This window comes from Aptenodytes forsteri, unplaced genomic scaffold (genome assembly GCF_000699145.1).
Source record: "Aptenodytes forsteri isolate BGI_AS27 unplaced genomic scaffold, ASM69914v1 Scaffold220, whole genome shotgun sequence".
Taxonomy (NCBI): Eukaryota; Metazoa; Chordata; class Aves; order Sphenisciformes; family Spheniscidae; genus Aptenodytes; species Aptenodytes forsteri.
The window spans coordinates 130211-154887 of NW_008794168.1; positions in this window are offsets into that span (position 1 = coordinate 130211).

The window sequence follows — 24677 nt, forward strand, 5'->3', positions numbered from 1 at the left end:
CGCACCGCATCCACCGCCCGCACCGCTCCCGCACCGCTCCCGCGCCGCGCCGCACCGCACCCGCGCCGCAGCCTGCGCCACGCCCGAGAAACAACAGGTGGATGGAGACAGCCGCCCCTACCACCAAAGGCAAAAAAAAAAAGGGCTTCCCTTTTTCCCCTCCTGCCTCGTCCTCCCTGCGGTGCTTTCTCAGGCGCCCCTGAACTCTGCCGAGCAGAAATGCCAAAGGCGCCAGGACGGTGTGGAAAGCACGCTCCCTTTTCCTATTCATGGTCATGCCAGTCTATGCAGGCATCGCATCCTTCTCAACAGGGTTGAATGACTGCAGAAACCTGGTGGCTGTGCAGGAGGTGGTGTTTTGGAGTCAGATTATTAGACACAGTTAGGCACCTGACTGATTCATTTAACTCATCACTGGATTTTTAAAAGTGCCCGGCTTTACCGGATTCAGAGGAAATTCCCTATCTTATACTAACCAAGGTTTTTTTTTCCTGTATATGCTTGAACTCATAGACGTCATGCCTGAGAGGCGTGGCTAGGACTCAGGCAAAAGTCCAGCCTTGCAGTCTACCAGGTGCTGTGGCATGTGCCATCCCCCAGCAAACCGACCTCTGCGGCTCCCCAACAGCCCCCGCCACCCAGCCCCCTCAGCTCCCTCTCCTCCTGGGGAGCAGGAGGGCAGCATGGACAAGAGTTCTGCCTAAAAAGAAGCCTCGGAAAGCATCACAGAGCAGTATTTTTTTTCTTAACTGAGTTGGTTTAAAAGTCACTTTCTTCTAGTTTTGCCATTACTTCAACTCCAGGAGCTTGTGAAGTAATGGTTCTGGCAATCGGGGCTGCTGGCTGGGGCACTGACAGCCGCCAGGAGAGGTACGCACTGTTCCCTCTCCCCAGATGTGGTACAGGGGCAGCTGGATGGAGAAGTCTGTTTGAATTTGACAGTCATTCCCCTGACACTCTGGGGAAGGTCAGCCAGAATATGTTGCTGAACATCCCAACAGAAGTCGTAATTTTTTTAAGCAGGTGTCGTTTTATGGTTCGATTTCTCAAAGTTGTTTACAATGCTTTTGTGCAGTTCTAAGTTGTTCCCTCTTTGGAAGAGAAACTCCCACGACCTGAAGTAAGCTTGTGGCTGAGCAAGTTGGCAGGGTCCCAGGTGAGCGCAGGACACCCAGACCAGGCACTCTGCCTTTAACAAGCTGACGTCCCCTTGTCTTTATGGTCTCTGTTCCCTTCCAGTTCATGGTCATGCATGTAATTGCTGATCAAACAGCAACTGCAATTTCTTCCATGGAAAAATAATTTTAGGAAACTATGGAGAGTATTTTTAGTTACAGAGGTGGAAACAAGGAGAAGGAGCCAGCACCCTGTGATCAGGTCACTTTGTGCAGACCATCATAAGGCACTCTTCAGACCACTCACTCTCACAAAATGCTCTTTGGGAGCACCGGGGTTATTAAAGGTGGCAGCTGCAACACAGCATGCAGAAAAAGGTCTCAATATTCAAAGCAACACTGTTCAGGCCTTCTTCTTCAAACATCTTTTCCTTCTCTGCACCGTAGCGCTTGAACCTTATTTTCTTTCATCTTACCTGAATTTTTTATTTATACCTTATTTAAAATTATTACAATATATGATCTTAAGTTTATTCAGGGTGCAACTCTATTTTCCATACAAAGAATGCATTGGACCTGATTATGGAAATTAATTTGATTCCTTCTATTTTTGCCATTGCTGAGCTATTGTTTTTATTTTAATTTCTTGTGGGTCCAACGAAGATCAGTCCACTCCTCCAGCACAGAGTGCTCACTCCCAAGTAGCTGCAGCTGCACAACTGGTGGTGAGCTGTTGGAATGTGGCACAAGGTGGCTAGCGGCAAGAACAGTGAGGGTAGGGACTGATGTCTGCTTACACTGGTTTTGCCATTGAAGAGACCACAGCTGAATGAGGCTCACTGAGGGGGTAAGTCACAAACACCACCTGAAGTTTGAACCCGCACACCGGCCATGAAGCACATCTCTGAGTCAGATACATTTGTACAGATACAGGGGTGGTCAGCTCTAACCTTCCACTTGCAAACACAATTATTCTTCTCGTATAGAAGCAGACAATGGCGAGACTTAATGTTCAGATATAAACTTCTGAGAGCTGAGAGACCTGATCATGTATGAAGTTGCTGACAGCCATGGTACCTCTTCCAAGGAAAGACAAAAAATCCTTTCTAGTTATCTAGGCAGGAGCAGCTGATCATTCAGCTCATCCTCAGGTAGCACAGTAATTAAAAACATATAAATACCTGTGCAAACAGGCAGATTTAATTCCAGAATTGGATACAGTGTGGGAAAGTATAGCAAAGCTTTCATATGTGGATCTGCAGAGGGTTTGCCCTGTGCCAAGATCAGTGGCATTCGCCTGTCCTGGTGGTTTTGAAATGTGCTGCTTACCATTTGCAAAGCCTGTCAGAAAAAGCAGAGAAAAAAATACAAGAGCTGTAAGAAGTCTTGCTCTGCAACCAGCTGACACTTCAGACGTGGGGACTGCAATTTTCCGCATGAAACACGAAGTTTGTGCAAGGCAGGATCTAGCTGTCAAAGGGAGTTAAACCTGCTCCAGAAAGCCAGGTAGTTTAACAAGTAGCGAATCAGAAATTGGCGCACTCTTTTCACAGGAGAATTTTTGACTGTACATTTGCAGCAATCCACTTGGTTGGTTTCAAGCACTTCTGAGACAGATCCCTGAAGGTCTTTCCATCTTTCTGTTGTGAAACCAGGATGTTTATTGCTGCCCATAGTAATTTGGAGAGTCAAACCATCACTGCCAGGAGCTGCAGGCTCATTAAACTGGCCATTTAGTAACAGCCTTGTACCCACATTCCCCCATCTTATCATTTCATGTCAACATTAATTCCCTGAATAGTGCGATTGGAAGGCCCGAAGAGCAAACACTTTGATTGCCAGTGGAAACTCGCGGGGCATGGGGAATAGTGAAAAAATAACAGTCTGGCTCTGACACCATGTTCCCAGCACGGGGCTTGCTGTCCTTCACTACAGGCGAGTTCATGACTCTGATGACAGCAGCTTTGCTCTCTGACCCCACAGCAGATTCCCAAATGCCAGCAAACACAAGAGGCAGGGCAAAGTCAAAGCACACACAGGTGGTGTCAATACAGAGCCTTTCTCCGAGGAGGAGACACAGGCCATAGGGTTATACTGCTCTTTCGCTGAACAAATTTTAGCCTGTGAGCTCTGACAGAGGCGCTGGCTGCCAGGGGTGCGATACTGTGGTTGTACAGATATACTGTACACCACCTCTATGGAGGGCAAAGGGCAAAAATACTGATGACGCAGGAGAGAAGACACATCTCACAGCTCTGCAATTTCTCTTTTAAAACATGGAAAAAGGTCAAGGACCGCATACGCATGTGTTTGTGTACAGATGCACGCAGCACAGCTTAAAGACCCTGAGAAGTGTTTGAGGTCATACTGTTCTCACACCCTGAAAAACTTCTATCAAGCTTTAATGGTTTGATTCACACAAATTGAGTTCTGTAGAGAACTGCCCACCAAAGTAGCCATGGTCTTATGTGCCAATTAAGTTGTTCCCACAGACAAATCCCTGTTTGCAGCCTTCATTTGTGCATGTAAATGATTTGCACTTGTAACTCTGGAAGCAGTGGCTACAAATGAAGGCACACCTTTCACATGTGCTCTTGTTTATGGGACATGGCGTTCGTTTTTGAAAATACAGTCCTAGGTCACTGCACTGAAGGAGGTCAGCCACTGCCCAGGGCTTTAACATGTGTTTTGTCAAAAAGGTTACCTTGACTCACTGCGGTCACTAATAAGGCAACAATATCAACATAAGCATCAGTCCTGTAGTGCTTTCATGAGGCTGTTCACAGGGGAAATAAGGTCCACTTCATTTCTACCTGTGGTCATTAGACCATAAAGCCAGAAATACAGCCTTACTATGCAAAACTTCATTTGAGGCAGTTGTTGCCATGTTCTTGCTTTTCAGCCCCTTTAAGTGAGATAAAAGAAAAGGGTATATGTATATATTCTGACCCTAGTTTCCAAATAACAAGTAGTACTCCTACCATCTTCTTGGCGCAAAAGTCACATGTACCCTCAACCCATCTCCAGGATGAGTAGACTACCAGTTTCCAAGAAAAGAAGTTCCTACAAATCTACACAGTTTGCAGGAATCAAGCCATTTTCTAAAGGATACATACTTAGACTTTTTCTGCAGGACAATCTGTGGATCTCAACAGTAAGTACCATGCATTTATTCCTCCATAGTTGAGACCAGAGCCTGGCCCATTATCCTAGTGTGATTTGCATGTAGCAGTACATTTTCAAAAAGGTTGCCGCATGTGCATTTGAAAAGAATCACTGCATGCGCACTTGTGCCTTTTGCAACACATGCAAATACCTGCAGATGAACTTTAAATAATCTCACATCTGTAAATATGCATATGTGTGCAGCCATAAAATCAGCTTGTGCACCTGCACTCTACTGAACGTCACAGTACAGCTAATGAAGATTCCTTGCAAAACACATTTTCTGTAGGCGAAAGATTTATGCTGGTAAGGCCCTGAGAAGTTGATTGACCACCTATTCGGGTTTGTTAGAGAACACTGGCTAAACTGTGTGTCAGGTTACAATTTGTATCTTTTTTTCTATTAGAGTATATTTGGTAAATTCAAGGGCTATATGAGTATACTCAAGCGTAAGAGGTCTTTGCCTGCACGAAGCTCCTTGAAAATGGCTCTGCTTTCCTCCCTGCCGCTGCTCCCGCTTGCTTTCCCTAAGTAGGGGTGAGCCAGGAGGACCATGGGTGCCTCCCCTCTCCAGTGACCAGCTTTGATAAGCCTCGGGTGGGCACAAGGACCACATGCAAACAAATGCAGTTCTACGCAGAGTTGAACGGACCTTCACAGTGGGCAGAGCGGCAGCTTTACAGTTAATACCGCAGAACTGCAACAGGGTGCTACTGTAGCTATTGAGGGATTAACTGCCAAATTCCCATTTACAAACAGCTCCCCAGCACATGGTAATCATGCAACTTACCCGGTGGGTTCAGCACCTACTGCACAATGCCAGGGTGCTAAACTGGGAAGGCTTTAAAGCAGAAAACAAATACTCGGAGACGGTCCTTTGTATGCTGCATTCCCGGCTCTTGCAATGCATTTTGTGCCTGATAAGTCAGCACTGGAAACAATTATTGGGAAGTGAATAATGATGGCCCTACTGCCACAGCACCCCGAGCTGCACAGTTTCTGTGGCCAGTGCCTTCTGTAATTGCAGAGGGTTGTTTTGCAGAGAGCATGTTACAAAACAAGCACCAGCTTCCTTGGGTGCCTGCAGAAAGGGAAACCGAGATTTATTTTCTTCCTCTCATGATCATCAGCAGACACTGTTTTCACAAGGATCTCAAGTAAAGGGACAAACAACGGTGCAAATTGTGCAATTTTCACAGTATTCCTTCTGTCGTTCCCCTCAGCTGCCCGAAACCCCTTTTGCTCTAAAGAGAAAGCAACAACACAGGACAGTTTGTACATAAACAGGGCTGTGCAACGTTAGATGAGCAAAAGCCGAGCTGAATTTCATAACTAGATGCTGTCCTAGTCATCAGTTAGTGTAGGAGGTAGGAAGCTGTTTTCTCTCTGCAAGCATTGCTGCTGTTGGGAGTTTATTTATAAGCGCTCTGTACCAAGGAATAAGAAGCTGCTCTTGGAAAGAACTGTTACTGTCCTCTAGCTATCAGGATACTGTCCCAACTTAGCTTCCCCCCCTCGCCCCAGCCCCCGCCACCATGGCCACAGCATTTTGCCTGGAGGGGTTTTTGGCATTGACCCAGCGAAAGCCTATTTAAGACTTCACCAGAGTAAAAGAGTAAAAGGGAATGGTGTAACTCTCTACGTGCCAACAGGTAAATTCAGCTCCAAACCTTTTCCAAATTAGTGGAGACTAATAAATGTGATTTTTCAGGGCCCTTCACAAATGCTGAATGCACTCAATATGATTAAGTGATAAACAACAATGTTGGAGAGTTTGCATTTGGTCTGCTGTAGTAATAACATGATGTCCTGCCAGCAGCAGCACAGAATGCAATGCTGGGAGAGCAGGAAGCTGGTGGGAAAGAAAAAAAAAAATGCAAGCCTTGTCCTTTATGCTTTGCTGATGGGGAAAAATAAATAAAGAGCATAACCTTTCACAAAGGGCTGACTCGGGGATCACTCTGAAGGGCTGGGCCATGCCCAAGGCAGTAAAGCAAGAGGAGAAAGCACAAGAGGTGTCTTTCTCAAGTGCTGCACAGAAAATAGCCCCTCAGCAAAATGGGCACTGGTGCCTTTTATTTCCCTTACTAATCCTGCCACATTGATCTGATATCATAATCCCTTCTCTTCTTTTCTGTCTTAATCCCTTCCCCACCCTCCAATCTATAAAAAAAGTGTATTGGCCAAAAGGAAGGGAAACTGGATTTGGCCTAAAGAGCCCACTAGCAATATGAGCAGGCTCTGATTTCCTAGAAGGTGTAGCATCCTTCCCCTCTGTAAAGTTGTTTCTGCTTTCTGTCAGTAAAAGCAAGAGTGGAAGCAAGCATGACAAGTCAGTGCTGAGTCTGGGCTTTTCTATTTTTAAATGATTGCTCTTGAGTGACCAACTGGTTTGTGGCTAAGTCCTTGCACCCAGAGGTCAAGGACAAGTGAAAAAAGTCGCTACATGGCTCGCATGAGGCCATGGGACTGTAGGAGAAGGCGAGTGGAGAGGGAGGGGAGGTGGGCAGTGTATGGCAAGAGAGGAGCAGCACCACTGGGCTGCAGGGGTGCAAAGTACTTCTCGGTGGTACTCCTGCGGGCAGATGACACCTCAGGCGGCCTCACAGCCACACGGGGATCTTGGAGGGGAGAGACGCCAGCATCAGTTTCACACTTCCCTGCAGGCCAACAGCACAATGCCTGAATTGGTAATTTTTTACACTGTGGTAGGAGAAATGGTTCTCCCTGAGGTCACACCAAAGCAGCGGTGCTGTTTCTCAGCACTGGTCTCAAGACATTGGGAAATTTGTCCTGTGAATCTGCATAGTGGTGTGCTCACTGCATTTGAGTAAACATTGTTCTTTTCTTACTTGGATGCTCACTGAAACCACATCCACTTTTTATGCTGGCTGCTTATACTGTAAACTGACCTGGAGATGTTTAAAAAAAACTTTGAGGCCCTTTATTCAGTAGCCTGCTAGTTATTTTCTCCTTTCCCATTCCTATATGAATAGATGATAATGTCATGTAAGGAACTAATACAGAACTTCCATTTTCCTTTTTGTCTTTCTTCTCTGACCCCCTTTATCTCATGGCATCTCTGCTTACGTTTCCTAACGTGTATGTTACTGTAGCATCCAGCTACCTTCCCCTCTGAAAATGGCCATAGTAGCTCTCCCTCCCTTTTCTACTAGCAACTGTATTCACACTTCACTATAGCACTACTGGTGTAGCATGTACCTCTCTTTCTGTGCAGTGAACCCATTTGAACATGCATATGCTATCACCACTTCTCCCGGTCGCGGGGTGGTTGTGAATAAACCATCGAGGCTTGCCATGGCGACAAGGGTGAACAGGAACAGTGATGCTCTCTTGGAACCTGACAGCCAGATGCTCTGTTGCCAAACTCTCTGGGCTGCCATTCACACTCGTTCAAAATGAGTTAGACATCAGGGACACCCTCACCTCCTGATACAGTCCCAGATTTGCACACCATGAGCGATCATATAAACTGAGAGAAGCCCAGCACTCAGAGGTGGCAGCCAAGTGGGAACAGTCAGTGAGACTGTGGCACTAGAAGTGCCATAAAATTTTTGCTTTTCTGTGTAAAGAAATATCAATCTAATTTTGCTACCCAACAGTGTTTTCATGACCCGTAAGAAGACATATATTTAAGTGGCCAATGTTCTTGCGTCTCTTCAGGTGGGCATGGCTAAGTGAGTCTTTCTTGGCCTAGAGAGCAGGTGAACTGGCTTGCTTTTCTGTCACTTAAAAACATGCCTTAAGTGTACAAAATGTAAGTTATAACAATGATCTGTTCCTCAGCAACAACCAAAACTGCCTTAAGAGAAAACTCCTGCCAGCAAAAGTCGTCACATTGCTATTCACCAGACTTATCAAAGAACAAGTTGTACACATAACAAATGCTACGCTGACTCCATAAATAGTCAGGTAACAGCTGTGGAGACCACAGGAATGGTTGCATGAGGGGAAAATCAGCCTTTGTCCCAAGCCTTGAGGAAAGCTGGCTCGTGTTTTTTTCACATGTACCCGTGGAGTTTATGTATGGACAAGAGGGGTGCAGCTTCTGTGTAGCTGGGTATGTGGCAAAGACTGTGTTAGCGATCTTTGCGCTAGGTCATTTGTAAAGACAGATCTCTGGGGTAATAGAAACTGTGAGTAGGTGGCAGGGTGTACATTGGTATTTTGCCCTTAGTTTGATCAATGTGGTTATACATACAGGTTAAAGGAAGAATTGCACCTGCAAACAACTGAATATGAGGTGGGGGGCTAACAAGAATGAGCCAGCAGTGTGTCTTGTTACCTACCCTGCAAGTATCATCACTCAGTCTACACCAGGAAAAGATGTGCCAGGCTCCAGTGCCTTGACATTCTCTTTGCCCCAGCGGTTTCTTGTTTCCTATGCAGTAACAGAATTGCAGAAAAATCACTACCTCCCATAGCAGTTGTAAGATCCCTTTTCAAAGGCCCTGTGCTTTCTCCTCCAAGTGCTTTTATGTGCTTTCACGTTGCTCGAAGCTTGTATCACATTGCCAGGGTCAGTTCATTAAAGGCACCAAATCAAAGGAGTTCAATGCTCCTCCTGTGACACTATGTAAGATAACCAGAAATCCTGAAAATGAAATCCAGGAAGCAGGCATTGCTTCCACCCCATATAACATTGCTTCCCTCAAATATGTACAGAAATTTTTCAGCTTCTACCTCTTCTACTAGGTTTTTGGCTTGCCCTGATTTCTAGGGAGCATAAGCAGTTGCCCCAAAACACAGTAAAACAAACTTAAGGGCAACATGGTACTTGCAGTGTTGTGGCCTTTTCAGGGCTGACAGATGCCTGCAGAAAAAGAACTCAGGTCCCCATCCCATACAGACCAATCACATCTCATGTACTCACATACCAGCTTCTGTCGGGTGGGTATTTCACTAAAACCCTGATGAAAACTACATGCCATCCACAAAATGGTGGTCTCTATGCAGGCAGCAAACTGCATGGTAACTACAGGCTCCACGGAGTAAAAGAGAATGGGTAAGGAAAGAAGACATGTATAGATATTGCTCACGTCAAAAAAAAGTGATATATTTTGTGTCTGTTGTGTTTGTTTAAAAAATAAACATTATATAAAGCATATGATACTTGTAACCCAACTACAGCCATAAACACTCCTTATTCACCTAAGTGATCATCACTTGGCTCGAAACAACTTAGAGGATTTAAAATAACTGACAAAGAAAATTTTGTGATCAATGATGCTGTGAATCTCAGGTGATACTAGATATTAAAACAGTTGCGAAGACGCTTTCTTTAGAACTCACAACAGTTTTAGCTAGCCTTTACCGCCCTCCACTTCAGAATATAAAATCACAAAAGCAACAAGTATAGTGTCAGGAGGAAGGAAGGGAAATAAAGCTAATAAATTTTACCCAGTTTGAATAATCAGATGATTGTCAGACATGCGCAGCTGAAACCTCTTCACTTCAGACTTGTACAAGCATCGTCACTACAGAACAAAATTACAGCTACCGCTGGACTATATTTATGTTGGTTCACAAAAGTGTGCTTATAGCAGAGCACTAGTTCCATGTATTTGGGTATCCTTTTCGATGAAATATATTTTGGGAAATCCCCTTGTATAGTAGTGAACTTTATCAAATGGGATGTGCGCTGCTCTGTCAGTATCTCAGATTAAATCAGCCTAACTTCCACATATGTTAGATAAAGGCTGTACACTAATTGAAGGCATTGCCTGATGCTGGTAATTGAGATGTGAGAGGAAGGAAGGATCTGTTAGTTTCGACCAAAGCCAGATATGAGGAAATGAATGAATGTTATTGTGCATTATCTGGCTGACCTGCAAGGAGCTTGTTTTGCCTGGATCTAGATAAAGCAAAAAATGTAGAATATCTTAGTCAATGGCTAAAATGAAGTGATGGTCCAGTCTTACCCCATAGATGACTGCCCCAACCTAGTCCTCTACCTCTAAAGTGAACTGAAGAAGTTAGGCAACTTGTGACAGGTATTCAATGAAGAACTGAATTGCACTGCGGAAGCATGTTTCTCTTTTGCCAGCAGCTAAAGAAGGAGCCCAGAGTAGCTGAGGTAAGGCACCCTCACTGGGTACATCAAGCAAGGTGGAGGGTGTCAAGCTCTGGTGGCATACAATAAGCCAAACAGACCTTGCAGCAAGGCCAGAGTGCAAAACATTTAACAATCCAGCCCTTGTTTTGGCACCAAAGAGACCAGAGAACCTGAATGGGGATGCTGATATCGGAAAAGTGAAGCTGGTAACACCAGTTCATGGCAGAAGCTGGTCAACCACTCACAGCAAGCAGTACCCGCACCACCCACTTGAGCAAGGGAGTGAATTCCCTCTTCTTTGCACCTTGTTTCTCAAGACCATGCCAGCAGACTACTTGGCTGAAAGGGACATTTTCAGAATCTGTGAATTTTTGAGGTGCGTATTAGCAAAACATGCATGCAGAGTTTGTAAAGATAACCATTTACAGTGGAAACCAAATTGTAAGTTATGCCAGCTGTCTTGATAGGAAGTAGTGGCAGTGCTATCCCAATCAAAACCAGACAACACTGCTCGTACTCTGAAAGAGATAAGCATAGTAAGTACCACTCTTTATGAAATACAGAGTATGACACACCTCTCACCTCAAGCAGTTTACAAAGAAAGGCTTTGACCTTTCAAATAAGTGAGCACACATTTAACCTCTCTCGCTTTAAGCACAGGGAGCCAGTGGGGTTTGTGAACACGCTGGATGTAGGCATGTACTGTACTAAGACTGCAGTTTGAAGTCCTAATCCTGCAAATACTTCCCTGCGCGTGAAGACATGGTGAAACCAGTGACACTCCTCATACTGCCAGAGCTGAAGAGCTGAAGAAAAAATACGCCTTTGCTGCATGCCAGGGAGGGATAAAGCGCTGTGTAGGTTAACTGCATGTAGCCACCGATGGACTTTTTGCTGTGCTGATTGAGCTCATTTAATGAAAGTTTGGGTATCTTCACTTAGCACATTTCTCGGCTTTGCAGACTGACCTGTTGATCTGCATTTTCTGCCAGCAAGTGGCTGTAATAATGTCAGTCTTTCACTACAGTGTCTTTCTAAATCCTTTCAATAATCATTGGATCAAATGGATAACCAAAAGTACACAGTGTGCGGAGACTGTTGATTTCTAACCAGTGCTCTGTTGTGATCCTGAAACACTGTGTACCTTAGCGACTAAGGCTTTGAATGTGTAGCAAACAGAGCATGCAAGAGCTGCATGCAAGAGAAACTGGGGTTTGACCCAAGAGTCTGAGACAGCCTTCTGAAGAACAGCCCGTAATACACTGAATAGGGTATTCACTGGGGACATGGGAGATGCAAGTCTATGCTGCTTTTGTGAATAATTTCTAGACGTTCATTTATGTGCTCTCATTAGAAGTTCCCCAAGTGGAGATGATACGTATATTTTGGGTCAGAATTTGTTTTTTATCTGACCTAGAAGAGACATTTTTGGGGTTTTCATTTCTGCAAGAAAAGTAAAATGCAATTTCACTTTGGGTCAGTCTTGAATTTCTCTGGCACTGTGATAACCAAACCAAAAAATCAAATACTCAGACACACCTTCTACTAGAAAATTATTGGTCTCCAGTAGATGGAAAATAAGTGATAAAAATAACTGCTTTAAGAAAGTTTACTGAATATCTACTTAGATGCCATTATGTTCCCATAAAGTATGTGATTCATTTCTTGTTTATGTTTCCACAGAATATGTGGAATTGTGATGCTTGCTGTTCCCACTAGCACAAAGTCTCAAGTCCAGGAAGCAAACAGTTAAGTTTCTGCAAAATAAAAGTCTGAGCAGCTGTGTATGTACCAGATTGACTTATGAAGTGTCTCGCTTACTCATTGTGCTCATTCTTCATACTATGATGAAACTAAGTGAAGTGTCTGCTTACTCATTGTGCTCATTCTTCATACTATGATGAAACTAAGACCCATCCTTCCCCCCCACCCCCCCCACCGGCTTTGTTGTCTTTACTCTTTACTAAAACTGACTTCTAAAGATCACCTTCACCTCCTCTGGGCCGAGCTGACCTCCTGCAAACGGGCCAACCCGTAGGGACCGATCGGCACACTGCTGGAGTTGTTTCCACTCCCTGCTACACCCATAGACAAAATGCAGGAGAGGAAGCCTGGGCAATTAACCTGCACCCAGCTCCAGTGGCAGGCCCGGGTCCTGCCGCTGGGACTTGGTTTTGTGGGCCACTCAAATGGATGCTGAAGCCTCCCGATCTGAGTTCCCTTCAACAGGCTTTCAGCACAGGCAGGATGCCTGGAAGAGGAGGTGACTGTAAGTGTGACTCAATGCCTGCTAGAGTCACTGGGAGCTTTTCCAAGTTGACTGTAATGGGGATTATGCTTGAAGACACTTGCCCAGACAGTATATCCCCAGTAAGCCACCACAAGTGAATCTAGATGGGTGCGCAGGCTCCGAAACTAGCTGGTGGGCAAGTTTCCACTGACACCGAGGGCTAAAACCCACAGACAGCCAGCACACACTGTCAGGCTCCCCCCAGCACCTCGCCGGACCTCCTTGAAGCAAGGGTCTTCCTGGGACTTTTGTCTGTGTCACCTGCAACCGCTGCTGTGCCAGAAGCACAGGGACAATGGGGCTGCGTCCTCTGCGTGGGGCAGCCAGGCGAGCAACTGCTTTACTGGCCCTGGCATGAGCATGCAGCAGCCAGGCTGGCGGCTAGAAAGGACAGCCTTCACCCCCTCCTCCAGCAGTGTGCCCCAGCCTCTCCATTGGAATTATAAAGAGCTGTAAAGAGGTCAGATGCGTCATGCTCTGTGGGTTACAATAAAGGTACTAATTAATGCTTGGGATATGTATAAGATCTTGAATTTAGCAGAAGGCACACTTACAATAGAGCTCTCCCACTGCAAACAGACTCTAAAGAGAAGAAGTAGGGTATCTGTTGGTGAAGTCCTTGGTGGACATCCAGCTGACCTCATCCTCAAGCTACTTTAGTAGCACCATGCCATCCTTTGCACAAAGCAGAAGCCCTGCCCTTGCATGTGCTGGAAAGGGCAGCACTGAGCATTCATGCGGGATGCTGAGAGGCTTTCTAAGCTACCAGGAGGACCCGAGCAGCATGAGGAGCTGAAGGAGGAAGAGACAAACACACAAATGGCTCTGAAGCTTGCCTGGCACCACCTTGCATGCAGCTGCAGTGCCCTGACAGCCTCAGGCTGGCCCAGCAGTGGCTCAGGGATGGAACAAGGGGCATGCAGGGGGCTGCCCCAACCCTGGCTGCTGCACAGGGAGCTGGGGCCTTCTGCAAATAGAGCTCTATTCCTGTCATGTTGGGCCCTTGCTCGTCTTGTTTTGTGTCCTCACATGACACGAACCCTTTACAGCCACTTTCCAAAACCTACTCTAAAGGTATTATTAGAAGCAACTAGACTTGGAGCTCTTTAAGGAGTGTGCAACGCCAGGCTGGCCAAGCCTGAGGGTCCTGGGGTGGCTGGCACCGGCCGGGGACCCTGGGCAGGACTCAGTGCAAGGGCCGATGGTATGGGGCACCCAGCCCTCTTGATGGGGCTGATATTGGCCCCACGTGGCTGACCCCAGCTCAGCTCCATGCCACCCACAGCCTTTGGGCCAGCAGGCACACCTGTGTGCCCGGCTCCCCGGGCCAGCCCACCACCCGTCCCCAGCACTGCCAGCTGCTGCAGGCTGTGTCCAAAAACTGTTTGCAAAAACTGTTTGCACCAGTGTCCTATTGAGCAATGTTTCACAGCCACAAGTCTGGCTGCAGTGCACACACGGTGACACATCCCCCTGAATACATTGCAAAGGGGGAGGGAAGATTTGGGACTTTTTTAAAAAAAAAACCAACATTTTACTTTCTGTCTGCAAAGTAAGATGATCTCCATGAAATCTAGGCACCAAGTGTATCTCTCCTGGAAATATCAGGTTACACTCTGGGTTCTGGTGGATGCTTTTTGAAATGTAAGTTTTTGAAATACAAGCTATGGGAGGTGTTGTTTACAACCAAGGCCAAGGAAATGACAAAGGGAGATAGAACTGATAGGAGATACAGTTACCTTCTCAAAAGCAAATTTGACAAGGAGAGGAGGAAAGTTTGTGCCCTGATACTTCTAATACAAGCAGAAAATGGTTGGAAAATATTTACTACGCATCTCTGGCTCAAATGCCCCTTGGACACCAGTGAGTGCGAACCTGTATATGTGCCTTACTGTTGAGGTATTTGGCCATCACGTCTCAGATACCCATTTGAAGGGAAAGTTCTTCAGGAAAAGCAGCCAGGGCTGAAATAACAACATCAAGGAGGAGAAACTGGCAGCTTTCCATAAAGCTTGCTTCAGCTTACCACTTGTTCCAAGAGGCCAGCCTGATGACTGATTGTGGGAATGCTGGGGACGCGTGGTCCAAACGGAGCCGCCACTGACTCCCTGGCCAAGGGACGGAAAAAATAACCAAGCTACCACTCCGGCTTTGGTCTAATATGTATTTATGCTCAGCTTTGGGGATGGGAGTCAGCTAAATAATCGCAGACCTTGTTTACGCACTGTTCTGTTCATGTGACTGCCTGGATCCAGCCCTTTTATTCCTGAAAATAAAGAAACCGCTCCGCTCTCACTGCAGTGTCTGCTGCCGAGGTGCATGCCTGCCTGTGCAAGAGGCTGTGCAGCATGGTGGCCGCTGCTGCTGCTGCTGCTGCTGCTGCTGCAGCATGGAGAGGGAGCTTTGGCAGGACTGGCTTTGGGGAAGCTCCCCTGGGGCGATGGAGCAGGTCTGCACTGCCCAGCAGCCTGTGTGCTTAGAGAAGTCAGCCTGCATGTGGAAACATGCTCCTACTTGTCCCACAGAAAATCCCAGCAGGAAGCAGGAAAAAGGAGGGAGCCTCCCCCACAGTATCGTTTTCCACATCCCACACTTTTTCACCTCTGACCCGAAGATGGGTCAGCGCTGACACAACAGCGAGACAGAAAAGCCAGTTCAATGTTACACCAGAAAGCCTTCCTTTGGCCCCCACTTCTGCATGCTTACAACTTGCACAGGATCAGCTTTATGTCTGTGCGCCACTTCAATGACAATTAAACAATTTTTTTAAAGAGTTTAAGCAGAATGCAAATCATGAATAGACTTCTACTGGCCACCTGAAGAGAGTAAATCTCACATTTAAGACACAATCCTTTATTTTCTTATAAGCCTCACAGCCTCAGTATTTAAGACACTTTTATTTTCTTATAAGCCTCACAGCCTCAGCGTTACAATATTACTCATATTCCTGCATAGGCTCAGGCTGTATAAAGTAGGACGCAGAGAGCACAGGCCAGAACTGCAGAGAAATCTCTTTTCTGACGCTCCTGCCAGCAGGGATTTTCTTGCATGCCTGCCAGCATGCAAGCGCTGTCACGTCATACTTCTGTATGTGCCATTCTCGCTCTTAGGATTATGAGCAGGGAGAGAAATAAGATTCTAGACAGTGCTGGAGAACTGGAAATCAAAGCTACGGAGTTTCCAGCATGACATGCTACTCTAGAAACCCGAAAGACTTTTTGATAACAAGGAAATGGAGGCATATTTGGAAATATGGGAGTGAGGGATCATAAAAGGATATAGCCTGAACTCCTATAGCTTACTATAAACCAAACAGCAGACGAATCCATAGACATGCAGCAGCAGTGAGCAAAATCCAGTAACCTGTCACAGAGGAAAAACATTAAATCCATGACTTTGCTGTGGTTTTGTTCTCCCCTACAGATATGTTCTTCACCAAGCTGGGCAGATTGCATTTTACTGTCAGTAAAGCGTGTTGTAAGTTAAGCAGTTTGCCCTGTTCATGAATTGGACTTACCTTCTTGCAACATCTTAGTAATTCAGAAGTATTTGGTAAAGGATTCATGTGACCACACCTTAGCCTTTCATTGGGTCACGGATTGTTTACATCAACTATTTACTATAGCAAATAGTCACCTCAAACACATGGGCTGTCTTTGTTCCATGGTTACGTGCTTGCTAATTTTTAAAGAAGAGAAACAAGCCATAGAGAATAATGCAGCATCTGACCAAGGATTCACAGACTCAGGGAGAGCACTGCAAGACACATATCCGTCTGGCTGACAGATGAGGGAGAACTACAGATATTTTTGTGAACTATGTCAAAATACTTATGGACAAACAATATGTCTGTGAGTTTATTCACAAAAATATTTACAAATCATTTTTTGTGATTTGGCCAGTTCTATCACAGCTGGGTATGTCTTGCTGCTGAAAAAGTGAATAATCTGAGCTCATTTGTCACCAATTACCTATAAAAAGTGCAGATCAGTACAATTGAGTCTAGCGTTGTAATGAGCCAAAGAAAAACTGCTGGAATAGTTAAAGAAGGCAATGTGTGTTTTCCCACAGAACGCAATATACAGAGCAGCTTTTTGAGCGCATCTTGGGAACAGCCAGTCTGTGGCATGTAACATGAACATCACTGCACTGTCTGGAACTGACAGCATCCATGAAAATTTAGAAGCGTTTAGGAGTAAGGCATGCCTTTCTGCATTGTGCAAGAGGGGAAAGAGAAAGAAAGGTGGAGTCGGGGCGTTGCCAAAGCTCTGTGTCTGCATTTGCAGGGGCTCTGCCAAGCAAAGTGGGTCCTGGAGCCAGACAAGCATTGGCAGGAGCCAGCATCAGGGGATGATGGCAAGGCAAGGAGGAGAAAGCCCTGACCAAAACAGTGTCTAGTGAATATGGGTTTCATGTGAGGCCAAGATGTCTTTAATCAGGCGGGAATGCTGAGGGCACAAATGGCTTTTAACGGCTTTCACACACGCAGTCCCACGCGCTGGCTGCAGCAGGGGGCAGGAGTGGGGTGGAGTTCTCTCTGCGCATTTGCAGACCAGGCACTGCAGGCTCCTCACCAGAAACACTCCCCAGTCACCCAGCGGGTGAGAGCGGCGTATGCCAGGGGAAGCATATCCTTCACGGGTACGTGCTTGAAATCATTTTTCAAATGCTTGGCCAGCTACTTCTATCAGCAGGCTCACCTTAACATACTTAGGGACACTGAGGGCTGATTTGTGTTTCTCTGGCCTTAAATCTGTCCTTACAAGCCAGCTGGGAACTAAGATGTGAAAGGGTGAATTAACTCGTGGCAGCCCCAGGAGATGGGTAAAGGAGGATGTGATCTAACGACGTTTTCCTCCTCTGTCCATTCCAAGTGGCGATCAGGCAGCTTAGTCTCCCTTGAAGATCAAGGCCCAGAAATAAGCATGGCCTGAAAGCACCCGCAGAATAGGAAGGAATCACGGGATAATTTAGGTTGGAAAAGATGGCTGGAAGCCATCCAGTCCACCCTCCTGCTCAAAACAGGGCTAACTAACTCTGAAGTGAGACGAGGACTGTTTTCTATCAAGCTTTGAGTATCTCCAGGGATGGGGACGCCCAGCCTGCCCCAGTGTTCGACCCTCTCAAGGAAAAAATGTTTTTCTTTATATCTTGTTCCAATTTCCCTTGCTGAAATTTGCGGCAGTTTGCCTCTCATCCTCTTGCTGTGCAAGGCCCAGCAGAGCTTGGCTCCCATCTTTACTACAGCCACCCGTTAGGGAGTTGACGACAGCAATAGATCAAGCGCTCCAGCCCCCTCAATGCCTGGACTCAGTCCAAGTTATCGGTATCCTTCATGCACTGGACACAGGACTCCAGCTGCAGCCTCACCAGTCCTGAGGAGAGAGAAAAAAATCACATCCCTCGATGCAGACCGGGGCGCATTTTGTTTGCTGGCTGCAATACTCAACATGCCGGCCACCAGGACCCTCGCCACTTTTTCTGCACAGGTGCTGCTTTGGCCGGGCAGCCCCCAGCCCATACTGTTGCATGGGGTTATTCCATCCTAAATGATAGATTTTATGTTTATTGCCATCAGGGGGTTCGCGTTAGCTCCAGCTTGCTGAGGGGACCCTGAGTGGCAGCGCACTGCCCTCCTAAGTAAAGACCACTCCTCAACAGTCCATCCTCAGACTCAGTCAGCATGGTCTCATTCCAGCATCCCTTGCGTTGCCACGACTGGGACAAACGGTCAAATCTTTGGATGGTGGAAATCAGACCAGCTACACTTATCCCATTGGCTTCATATGTCACTTCAATACATAGTAACTGTGGACCAGCCCCTCCTTTGAAGGCAAAGGAGAGGGGAATTTCTGCATAATAAAGTTACTTTTCTCACTTACAAGAAATGCTTTATGGAGTCTTTTCCTAAACATGGGGGGGGGTGTCCCAAGTGAACATTTTCGGACCCACTTCTGCTAAGTTCACAATGCTTTCAGCTTTCATTGTTAGTGGTTTTATTATTTATGCATTTTTTACTAGTAAACAATTCTTAGAAAATATTTGTTGTCAGTTTTATAAATTGACTTCATATTCTCTGAGGATTTTCGCTACACACAGAATTAAAATCTTCCTTTAAAAGTTCTCCCTAGTAAAATGCAAATTAATTGTTCACCGCTCTTCTTTCCTTCAATGCACAGCTTTTCGCTACACACAGAATTAAAATCTTCCTTTAAAAGTTCTCCCTAGTAAAATGCAAATTAATTGTTCACCGCTCTTCTTTCCTTCGAGGCACAGCATCCCGACAGCAGAAGTGGTTTTCTGTTGGCTGATTTCCTTCAGTGTTGCACAGTTAGTTTTATCGTCTCTCATTTTTTAGCAATTAGTTTCTCTTTAGCTGTGCCCTCAAGATTTCAATTTATTTTTACAATGAAATTTTAAAGAAATATTACAGATATTGTGGGCCTGCAATGTTAGGGACAGGCGTTTGGATCTAAATTTGGCTTGCTTTCTAAGGTGAAGTGAACCCATAAACAAAATGAATTTCTAACTATACCAAATAGCTTTATTTTTCCCCACAAACTAGTTTAAAACCTTAAGATGTCATGCACCTCAACATGTCAAAAGGCAGAACACAAAGAAGTTATTTTCCTCATTTCTCCTTCCTTAAGATGAAATACTGAACCAGGCCCGTCCTTAAAATAACTGCAGACCCACCACTCTCTTCTTTAAGGCAACATTTTAAATTCTTTTTCACAGGGAGTAGTTGCCGAAGGGTATCACGCTCTGCAAGCATGCTTTTGCTGTGAAACGCTGTCTCCAGTTTAGCTGATGCAAGGCTTCAAACCCAGAGATGAAAAAATTAAAATGAGTTCCAGACCTTGACCTGCAAGCAACATCCACTAAGCAGCCAGTTTTGTAAGAAAGGTCATCTTGCCTTTGGCTTCAGCTCAGCCTAAAGAGAATATGGCCGGTCTTTTTGGCCCACAGAACTCTGTTTCTGCAGAAAAGGTTGTGGTGACCCAGGGATTTGTCAGGAATGCTCAGAAAGCCAAAGTCAACCTGGGCGCAGAAGCTCTCTTCATGGCATCCACACTCTTTGGACAAGCCAGATACAAGTGTCATTCACTACAGTTCTCTTCCAAGGCACTAGAGAAAGAGATCATATCCAGTCTTTCATAGGAAAAAGATACAGAAATATCCTTAGGAAAACACAATGGTGGAATTAAAGTTATCTACATTTTACTAAGACTTGCCAGGACATTGCCCCCTTGCCAGGTCCTGTAAAACCTTTGGAGAACAAAGTCCTTTCTGTGTCAGTAAAATATCCCTCTGTACATGCTAATAAGTAACACAAGGGCCAGATTCTGGGCAGGGGACAAATAATAATAATCAACTCTGCGAGCCTTTCCAGCATGCCCCAATTTAAAGACATCTAAACAAAGGAGCATCACCTCGCAGCTGAGTGGCTCACCCCAGCTGTCAGGCTCCGCTGGCCACCCTTGGCATCCATCACAGCCTGCGCTCGTCCTCAGCCCTCGGACCTCGCGCTGCATGCAGCACACGGGGCAGGTCTGCATGAGACTTTTCTTTTGTGAAGAGTAAACAGTCCCTAAGTTTATAGATAAATAGCTTCCCAAATTCAGTGGTTGTTTTATCTTGCAGGGATCACACCTATTAAAGAGCTTGCAAGCTCTTTGAAGAAAATTGTGAATGGCAATCACATACACAATGGTTACGTTTCAGTTTTATGTCTCTTCCCTGCTTCATTTTTAATTTTGGATGCATTACTGCCATGCCAGAGAAACATGCCTTTGTCTTTTTCAGCCTGCATGACTCTGTGTGTGGGTGAGTGTGCATAGTTGGAGCGACAACCCACATGCTTACAAGATAGATATACTTGTTGGCTAATCATCCTTGCTGAGGGGAGAGAGAGAGGACAGCGGCTGAGGTAACTGTGCAGGAATGCAGAGTACCCAGCACTGGTGCCATGCTGAGTTTCAGTCCCCCCAGGCATGCTTGAAAAACTGTAAAAGTGCACAGTGCAATCCTCATTAAGGTAGAAAGGGCAGACCGTATGTCTTGGAAGAGCGGTATTCGTTTTCCTACAAAAAGGTGTGTATGGGTCCAGCTGTAGAATCAGAAACCCACTTCCCTATTTCCTCTTTCACACATTGTGTAGAAAAATCAGCAGGTGCCAATGAAGGTGGATTTTCTTGTTCTGCGTTGTTTTTTGAAGCGAGCTGCACTCAATGCTTCCATAAGGGAATCTAGTATTTCAACATTAAGACCTAGGTGTTGTCTCTAATTAAAAGTACATAGCAAAAGTAAACACAGAAACAGTTTCCGGGAGGAGTAGAAGCTAAGTAAAGCTGAAGACAACTAAACCATAAGGTAACATACTGTGAGATTTTTTATCCTACCCAATAAACAGGGACATATCTTGGCTACACCGTGCCCACACCTTGCCAAAGGGTATCCAGGTAAGCAGAGGTACCGGGTGTTTCAGATCCTTCGGTGACACGGACTGCACTGGCATGATGCTTATAAAGCGGCCTGGGGGTCGCAGTTCTCATTATCGTACAAATAGTAGGGGAAGTCAAAGATGGGATAAATCTCTCAGAACTCCGAAGCATCCGTGCAGCCTCCCAGGGGAGAGAGTCGCAAGATGCCAAATTTAGCTCTCATCTCATCCCTTTGAATTGGACAGAGCTACCACCAAGGTAGTTTGGCCCAATGTTTACAGCTTCCTATTAAAGTTAAGCACAGCATCGCTCCTTTTTCAGCAGCAGCACACTCTCTGTGAATCACTTAAGGGTGGCAGTTTGCAAAACTTCTTTCAGTGGCTGCTCTTTCTTTCTGAGTTTTTACTCTGTAACAATATCCTGCTATATAAATACAACCATAAACAGAGGCCCCGTTCCTTCAGCTTCTGCAAAATTTAATATTTCTCCAGTGTCATTGCATGTTCCTGATAATGAGCAGCACTGTATGCAGAGGGAAGGCTCTTCTAATCTGTGCTGGGTTTTCTGCTCCTCTCGGGGTGACACAAAAGTCAGTGGTTTCAATGTCCAGACCTGTTCTGCTTACACCTGAAAAATAATGGTCAAGCAATGAAATCTCCCTGGAGAAAGGGCAAGACTATTTCTGTTTGGGAGAACTTACAACAACAAAAGGCTCATAGAAAGGGCCAACTTAGAGTTAACTCTTGTGCAGTTTCATCCAACTTCTCCTTCAAGCCACATAGCAATGACTAATATGACTAGTGTTCATGTATGTGTAAAGTGGTAAGGCCCAAAATAACCTTGCCTCTGTTGCATGATTTGGGTGGGAGGAAAAAACCCTTCAGATTTACTTAGCTTTATTTGACGTAATTTTGTTGGCTGTTGGCTCCTTAGCTTGGGACTCCTGAATACTCGGGGCTCCCTGCTTACTTATCAACACCTGGGCTGTATAAAATAATACTGTCTTAGCCAAACACCTAGAGATGAAAGCATGTCTTCGGAACTAAGGGAGATGGCACTTTGCTCCAGGTAACCTTTAATTTTGGTTTCAGATGATGGCTGCCTTCCCGCGTCTTTGCTCAGGTCCACAGGTTCAGTTCAGAATTCAGGAAACAATTTGTAGCCTTTGCCTTTAAAGTTTCCCCTGACCTCAGTCCTATCACTACCAGAGGTTCTAATGCTTGTCTTGATACAACCATGTTGAGACAGTTCACTAGGCAAAGTAGGCTGAGAGCCAGCCTAGTTGGCCACCTTTCCAAAGTGACTTTTAGGTAGTGTAAAGCCTGCATCTCTGCGGCTCTTCAGCCAGTATAAGTTAGAACAAGCCTCCAGCCGATGAAATTAGATGACAGTGGAAAGCACCTGGACTGGCATATCACTGTGTTGGACATAAGGGAGAGCACGAGGAGCACTTCCACAGGAAGGGAAGGAAATTTTGCCCCCTCAAGAACCAACACCTCTAATTTTTGTTCAGTTTTCAAATTGCAAGGAATTTGTACCTCTTCTCTGAACACACCTACATCCTGGTCATTGTATACAGCTTTCCACAGAGAGCTCTCCCTGCCCAATCATACCATAAGGTTTAGTGGTGGACTTGGTGGTGGTTGGTTAACAGTTGGACTCGATGATCTTAAGGTTCTTTTCCAACCTAAATGATTCTATGATCCTGTAACTAACCTCTTTCTGACCCACAGGTAGAACTTCACTTCCAGTGTCTGTGAAGAGTTGCTGGTTATAATTTCTACTTTCATGGAAGATGTTCCTCCAAATAAAGTTAATTTGTCTTTTTTCCTGTATTTTAAGTTACAACAAAAGGTACCTGCATTAATCAGATACCACCGAACCTTATTACCCATCTTTGGCAGTAATGAGGCTGTTATGTTTGCCTTTTTTGACTTCAGTGGCAATAACAGACATTAAATAATTATCAAAGTACAAGTATCAAATGCATACATTGAACTGCAATCATTTTTCCTTAGTAAGCAGTATAGCCCTCCCTGAGTTCTAAAATATGACTTAATCAGAATAAAAGGCCTTCCTTCTAGACAAAATTAACAGTGAAGGCTTGTGCTCCCCTCATGGAAAAGGCATACTCATAGGCATGATCATTGGACCCTTGCAATGATATCTCTGCCTTTAAAAGCAAACAGAGTATGTAGCTTCCCCTTCCACTTTTCTGAAGACAGGTTCTGTGGAAGCAGACTGTAGGGAGCTGAACAACACCCTTCCCAGACATCTTTATACACTTCCCCTTTAAACTTCTGGGAACTGTCTTTTTCTGTATTTCTGGGGGTACAATACTGCTTCAGGGACCTTTTTGTTATGCTTTTGACCTGCCTGTGCACTTGCCATGTACCTGCTGCCAGTACCTGAATTTTAAGCATTTGGCCTCTAAGCAGGGTATGTTGAAAACATATATTGGTGCCACAGTGCTAGGCACAGAAAGTCCCAGGACTGCAAGTTTCTTAAGAGTATCAGATAGAGGAAGGATCCCTATGTGCTTGCCCTTTTCTGGTACTCTTCTCTAGACATCTGCTCTTGGCTACTGAGAGAAAAAAGATATTAGTCTGGATGGACCTTTGTTCTGAACCTGTATTGTTATGTATTTCGCTGAACTTTGTCCAAAAATCAAGCTACATCGCTCACTGTTTACATATGTGAATACTGCAAAACGTATTTTTAAATGATAATGTATTGCTATAATGTTATCTGCTAGGAAGAAAGCACAGATAACATCTAAATGAAACCACAAAAGTCAGTAGTGACAAAGATGTGTTATATTACCTAATCTGTCCTTCCAACGTACAGTATACCCTATGACTTTTTCGTGATTTTTCCAATTTACTTTTAAAAATTGTTGTAATGCAGTACAGCAGAGTCTAGCATTGGTACATCTAACTGGTATCTTAGAAAAAGAATAAATGTAAAGAACTTTAAAAAATAAAAATACACTCCAAACAACTGTAAGTAACTGGAAGGACAATAAATCTTTTAGGAATAGATCACATTTCAGAAATAACATTATCTTTTTTCTCTTTTTTTCAATGATTTTTTTAATAACAGCTTAGGCACCAATAACAGCATCAATGAAGGGCTTCAGGTAATAAAATCCTACGTTCTTCAACATTACTTGTGTTTTCTAAATGTGTGGAGCCTGTCTCTGGTACTTGGAAGCATAAAGTTGGTAAGGAGACACTCTGCAAAAACGAGAAGGGCTGGCATTAGCACACTTTTAGCAGGGATGATTATTACAGGCAATTAGGCTACATAATTGCCCTAGGAGAGGAAATCATCTGCTGCTAAGAAACAAAGAAACCTTAGTTTCTAGTAGCAGCCCCTACCAGCTGATGTGCTGTTGCTCTGAAAGGCTTTGTATATAAGTGTATTTGGTAACCTCAATTGTGGGCTATATTCGGTTTTCGTTTCAGTAAACAATACGCCCGTGGCAGATTAGAATATTACTGCGAAAGCTGAGTCAGATGGCTGCTTTCTTCTGCACTTACCAGAAAAAGAAATTTTATCTCCAGCTTGTGGAAAGAACTGCAGCT